This window comes from Carlito syrichta, unplaced genomic scaffold, assembly GCF_000164805.1.
Source record: "Carlito syrichta isolate Samal-C Ts95f unplaced genomic scaffold, Tarsius_syrichta-2.0.1 Scaffold308053, whole genome shotgun sequence".
Lineage (NCBI taxonomy): Eukaryota > Metazoa > Chordata > Mammalia > Primates > Tarsiidae > Carlito > Carlito syrichta.
In genome coordinates this window covers 2,619-9,415 of record NW_007252149.1, presented here as the reverse complement: position 1 = coordinate 9,415, position 6,797 = coordinate 2,619, and the positions used below count along the sequence as shown (strand labels likewise).

At 44.4% G+C, this 6,797-nt stretch overlaps 1 pseudogene; it reads right to left on the bottom strand.

The window, feature by feature from the left end:
* Positions 1-2,235: 2,235 nt before the first annotated feature.
* Positions 2,236-2,568, bottom strand: LOC103267211 (annotated as a pseudogene).
* Positions 2,569-6,797: the final 4,229 nt, after the last annotated feature.

Here is a 6,797-nt window from a genome sequence, read left to right as displayed (position 1 = left end):
TTACGTTCTGTTAAAATATTTCTTGAAACCTTGACTACACATTAAATCTATTTATGTGATTCAAGAAAGCTTTCTAGTAGTGAAATGCAATGATAAAAAATTTTTTAAAGCAATTATAAATTGAACAAAGTGACTTTTCAATTAATTTATTTCTGTTTAGCTCACTAGTTAATGCATTTTTACTTAAATAGAAAGAAGCTTCATGAGTAATGTGTGGAAGGAATACTACAAATTAATTTCATTCTCTTTATATGTGGCCTAATTATTTGCATTAAATGTAGAAAGAATAGTGATTGGCCACATAAGCTCTTTTAAAATTGACTTGTTACCAGGCACAGTGACTCATACTTATAATCCCAGTGCTTTGGGAGGCCAAAGCAAGAGGATTGCCTGAGTCCAGGGGTTGGAGACCAGCCTGAGCAACTTGGTAAGACCTTCTTAGCTGGGTGTAGTGGCATGTGCCTGAAGTTCCAGGTACTTGGAAGGTTGAGGTGGAAGGCTTATCTAAGCTCAGCAGGCTGCAGTAGCCATGAGCCTGCCACTGCACTTGAGCCTAGGCGACAGAGTGAGACTCCTACTCAAAAATAATAATAGTAAAATTGTAAGAGAGAAAAAGAAAGGGAGAAAAGAGCAGCCTCTGTCCCTGGGATTGTAAGGGGTGGGGGTGGGGGCAGTGAAAGAGATGGCTTCAGCCTTGAAACAGGCATTACTCCCTTCCTGGAAGGTTTTCTTTGAAGGTTTCTCCTCTGTAAATATTGCAAGATAAATTGTATCCTTACCCACTACATTTGCCTAATTAGTACATCTGTTAGTTTGCTGATGTCAGCAGAATATTGCAATAAGAGCTCTGGAAAATGTCCAACTCTAACTTTAGCTAACCAAGATGTAAGCTAGGACTACTTAAAGCTCTGAGCGGGGGCTTGGGGCCGACTTTCTTGAAGTTCTCTTCCTGCAAGCAGTCGCCAGCTGGCAGAGCCTTGACTAATAAACTTCTCCTTTGTTAAAATTAAGTCGGTGGGCTGTTATTTAATCGCTCAGAACCTACTTCAAAAATAAAATAAAATTGGCTTTGTTGGAACTAAATAAGAAATCTCAGATTAGACATTTAAAAGCATTGGGGCTAGTAAGGCCAAAAATTTACCATCAGACTGTCTGCAATACCGGTATGAATAGGGTGAAGGCTCCTTGAGGTTCCAAAATAACTTGAGGTTCCTGGACCTATCAGAAAGTGATATTGTTTACTTACTTCAGGACAGGAAAATTATAAAGAAACTGTACAAAGTACCAGGTCAGTCTTTCCAAGGTGAAGCAGGGTAGCTAGCACAGGTTATACATAGGTAAATTTTCAACAGGTAGGTTTTAGAAAGTTTTCAGACATTTAAAAAATTACATTTTATTTCAGGCCAAGTTGGAAGTCTACCCCACCTCCTTGGCAAATCAAAAGAAAACTCCATCAGATGCAAGAACAGGATAGCCCAACCTTTCAATTCATAGTTTAGCATAATAATCACTAAGAAACTTTCAGCTTTCCTGTCAAAGGTCAAAGACCACCCTTTAACGGACTATAGCCATAGAAATGATAATACGACCGTCTTTTAGCTAAGGAACTTGTGGATTGGAAACATCTGACAGGTCTCCCATCAAGAGCACAGAGATGTCAACTTCCAGAGTGGTGGTCTCTAGACCCCACCTTTAGTAGATTAATCACTGTGAAGGTATATCAGGTTTATTGTAAAAAGCAAAGAGGCAGTTTCTTCCTCCCATGCCAGCTCTGGCATGTCATTCTTTCTTTTCTTCCTTATTTCTCTCTTTTTAAAAAATCTGTGCTTTGTTTTCTGTCTACTTTGCATCTCCCACACCCTTTCTTTCTCTAATTAACTTTGTGAAAACTTTGTTGACTGCTCTAAAATTCATTTTAGAAAAGAGTCAAAGAATCCATGAGTTTTGTGCTGCACCCCACCCGACATCAAAGGGACATTTTATTGGCTCCATAAATAAAGTCAACCTCAACTCTCGAAAGAAATTTGGTCATGTTCGAAATTATGGCATACCAGCCAAAGTCTTGGCAAAATAACCGGTGTCTTCAATGTGTCCTGTTGAAAAAAAAAACATTCTTACCGAGCTTATGTAAATAACTTTATTATTTCAAATAACTTTGTTATTTACATAAGCTCAATAAGAATGTATTCTCTTTTTTTTAATGTAAAAAGACTTTATTTGCAGGGGAGCAGGAATTTAGCCAAACAGGCCAAATCCCTTTTTGTTGTATGACTCATGGGACTCCTCCTTGTCTCTCTTCTCTGCTGCAGCAAGGGCGGAGCCAGCAGCAGGAGCTGCCGAGCCTGGGGCAGCAGAGACGGCCACAGCACCACTGGTGGGCATACTGGCAAGCTTGCCAATACCTTGGGCAATGACGTCTTCGATGTTCTCTCCGTTCCGCTCACCGATGACCTTGTTGAGCCCATTGTCGTCCGTCTCCATGCTGTCCAGTATCTTCTTGATGCCCTTGGCGCTGGGGGAGGGGTTGCCCCGGATGGCGGCCAGGAGGTAGGAAGCCACTTAGAGCATCTGGGCGGCAGCGGTGATGAGGTGGAGAGGCCTCACGCGTGAGACCTCGGTGGCGTCAAGGAGGAAAAGGAGAGAATGTATTATTTTAATAATCATGTTTTCTTTTAATAATAAATAACATCATTATTTACATAAGTTATAAAAACGCTCATGATTATTTCAAATGTTGGATTTTGCACATAGAAGTATACTCAATGGTTGTAAGCGATAGCTAAAAAAAAAAAGTTGTATCGACTCTTCTTTAGTCAGAGTAACAGCATTCCTAAAATTATTTGTTCATCTTGGAACTGCCATACACAAACCAAGCAGTTCTTTGTATGGTGAGAACTATTTACTGGGCATTGTAGAATCCAGCAGCTCCTCACACCACTTGGGTGCCAGTCCCACAGGAAAAGAGACTCCTTTCTCATGAGTATCTCATTGCACTTCCCAGATAGCATGAACCTATATAAACCATTTCTATTTTATTATTCTGAAATAGCTAATGAAATATGTAAAATAATTTCAATAACTTGCTTAACATAAGTAAATGCCATCTTGGTTTCTGCTTAACCTGAAAATAAACCCTGTGTATACGTGTAATTGCTAAATGTTCCCATAACCACAAACCCTCAGCTTTGTTCCTCTTAAGTTGAACATGCTGACCCTTCCTGCTGACCAAATGCAAAACTATGTAACTACAAGTTCCACAGAATTGTGTGCTTTGTTAAACTGTAACTGTAATCAAATATTGTACCTGAAAGATGGTGGCGTGCAGCGAGACTCAACACCCTTTGAGGCCAAGAGATTTATTAAAGCAGCGGCTACAGAGAGAAGGAAGAGGGTCTGTAACCACCGGATAAGGGAGGGAGAGTGAGAGAGAGACCGCGAGAGAGGTCTGTATTTATCGATTTGGGAGGGGGTGGCCAGTGCTGTGCTGGGGCCTGGCAAGGGCTGGCCAGGGTCATGTTAGGGTCTTATTGGAGGGGGCTATGAGGTAGTATTCCTATAGGGAGATAATATTTGCACATAGGTTTAAGTTTCACACGCGCGGGAAAAGCAGGAGCTTAGGGCCTTTGTTGTCTTTGTTTGGTGCTATATAGTGTTTAGTGCCATCTCGGGAGACGCCCCTCTGACTGTTCCCTGCACCTTTCATTCCCACCTTTTCTGTTTATTTGGGAGAGGGGCGTCGTTATTCTTTCTGGCTGCTTCCTGCTGGATGTGGGCGTTGTGGGGTGAGGTGGGGGAAGGGCACAGAACCAGCCAGAACAGGGCCCAGAGATAAGCGCTGAAGGTGAAGATTTCTGAAGGTGAGAGTTCTATAAAAGTCCCTTGTAAATGTAGAATGGCGACTTGTTCCAGCCACTCCTCCAGCGGGCACGAGGGCGGTAGTAACCAGCTGTCTTGGAGTAGACTGTGGAGGTAGATAGAGAACCTGGAAGAGAACATATCTAAAAGAAAAAGTTAGATAAAAACTGGGTTGTTGTGGGCTGTTATAACCCTGGATTTTATTGTAACGGGTTGATAGTTGTTAAGTAATTAAGGCTGGTATGGGGTCAGAGGTGGTTCGGATGGAAGGGGCGAGTATGAATATAATAGTAGTTGGTTGACCGTTATTCAAGAGAGCTCTGCCAAGTGCTGTTGGAGAAACCTAAAAACACATGGAGCCGCTGACAAGAGGATAAATATAACAATTAGTGGAGTTAGAACAGGAAGAAGCCATGTTAGGAGCTGGGGTTGCCACCACCCTGAGAATGGGCCTTCGATCAGGTCTTCTCTTCGTTTTTGGAGATTTTCTTGTAGTTGTTTAATTCTGTCCTTGACTATTCCTGATTTATTGGCATAGAAGCAACATTCCTCCCTAAGAAACAGGCATATTCCTCCCTCTTTTGCTGTTAGTAGGTCTAGTCCCCGTCGATTTTGGAGGACCATGTCAGCCAGGGAGTCTAGTTGTGTTTGTAAGTCGAGGACCGTATCCGCCACCTGTTGTATGTCCTCGATCAGTTGGGAGGAGAGCTGCTTGTAAAAGTGAAGTGAGGACCTCAGCCCTGCTGCCCCCATTCCCATGGCCACGGTGACACCCAGCCCCACCAGCAGAGGTATGAGCTCAACTGCCTGTCTTACTCGTGACATTGAGGAGCCAACTAAAGGGACAGGCAAGCTTTGGTTACCGGGTGCTATTACAATGGTGGGGAGGAGGATGACAAGAATGCAGGACCCCGACTAGTTGGGGGGCATGACCGGGTAGATGGTAGTGGTGCATAGGAAAGCAGTCCTGTTAAATGGGGGGCAGAGGGTGTTCTTTGATTGGACCACAAGTGATTGTGTGCAGAGGCGGGGGGGCCCATCCAACCCCCAGAGTGCTGTTTTGTGTTATACACTGGGCCACAGGCAAGTCATGTGGGAGAGGGATGTTAAAACATGGTAGTGAAGGTAGACATTGGGTTGGAGGTATAGGGAGAGTCCAATTTCCAGCGACCGGGACAGGGGAGACCCAGGATTGGCTGGACTTGAGGCATAGCCAGCAGTCCTTTGCTAGGTCAGGGTTAGTAAGGTTAAGCAGGGTATGGGTTTGGCTAAGGACAGGAAGAAGTTCTGGATCTATCTGATAAGGGCCCCAGGGTTTTGGGAGGTTGGGGCGCACCAATACCGGCCTATTGAAATGTTGAATGACCTCTTCCATGACCCACTTAGTGTTTTGCTGTTCAGCATAATCTTGCGCCCCTCCCCCATCTGATCTCCCCACAGGAGGTCTGAGGTTGCAGCAGATTTTTTCTCCCTGGCTCCCGGGACAAGAATACCCAGAATGTTGTCCCAGGCTTTGTCCCGTCCAGGTCTGCTGTTTGGTTGGTCTGAGGCAGACTGAGGCTTGCTCGTAGCAAGATGCCTGGAAAAAAAAAATGGATGGATGAACATTCAGCAGGGCAAGGGGGTATTTTGTTTTGGAGTTTTGGAGGATGGTCTTGCTCCCAGCAGCAGACTGTGCCCCTATTGCCTGAGCAGCCCGCTTGGAAATCTCTTAACATTGTTGTGGCCCAGTATTTTTGTGTTCCTAGTTGGCACGAAAATCTTTGATAATAGCACATACTGGGGATCAGCTGGTAGAGTCTGGGTTTTCCTGCAGATACGCATCGGTTGCAAGTCCAATCAGCCATGCCCCATGATATTGTAGAGTTATTGGCTAGGCTTATTAATATGAATATGGTTAAACCATAACCAGAGGTAAAACCAGGGGTTATTTTGATCTTTAAGGGAGGCATCTGATGAGAACAAAGTTTGTGACAATTAAGAGATAGGTAGTAGCTAACAAAATTTTTGCCATAGGCGGCCAGCTTGTGGGTGCTAAGCAGGTGAGTAATATAGTAAGTAGGATGGCGATTAGGCCAAGAAAGGAGAGGGGCCAAGGCTCACAAGTTTTCTGTGTTGTATCCAGGATGTTGGGTTGGATTTGGGTTGGGATGAGTGGTAAGTCAAGACAGGTGAAGTTTAAGTGGTTGGTCTGGAACCTTGGAGCAGGTGTACCTGTGGGTGGGTGGACAAGTATTATTATGGGTGGATTGTGAGGAAGGAGGGATGTCAGGTTTAAGATGGGAAATGTGAATCCATGGGGTAACCTGACGTTGGGCTGTGATAAGTTTTGCTGCTGTGGGAGTGGATAAAACTACTTGAAGAGGTTCAGACCACTTTGGGTTAAGGTGAGTTTTAGTTTCCGGGTCAGAAAAATAGACCCATTGTCCAGGAATAAGAGGAGGTGGGATTTGACTGTTGGACGAGACAGGTAAAAGGAGGTTTTGATATTCCCAAATGTGGGAACGAATAAAGGACAAGAGGGGGTAAAGTATGTGATTGGGTGTCAGAGGGGTTGCAGTGGGTATTCCTGGGGGCAGTGCTGGACAGCCATACATCACTTCAAAAGGCAAGAGTTGGGATGGTTTTTTTGGGAGAACGTGCATGCGGAAGAGGGCCAGAGGAAGGAGGGAGACCCAGTCTCGATGGAGTTCAAGGGATAATTTGGTGAGAGTGTCTTTGAGGGTGCGATTGGCTCGCTCAACCTTTCCGGACGATTGTGGGTGGTATGGGATATGGAAATGCCAGTTAATGTGGAGATCAGTTGTTAGGGATTGTACCACTCATGAGGTAAATTCGGGTCCATTATCAGACTGGAGAGATAAAGGGACACCAAACCTAGGAATTATGTGATTGGCAAGGATGGACCCTACAGTTGCTGCTCATTTGTTTGTGGTGGGGTA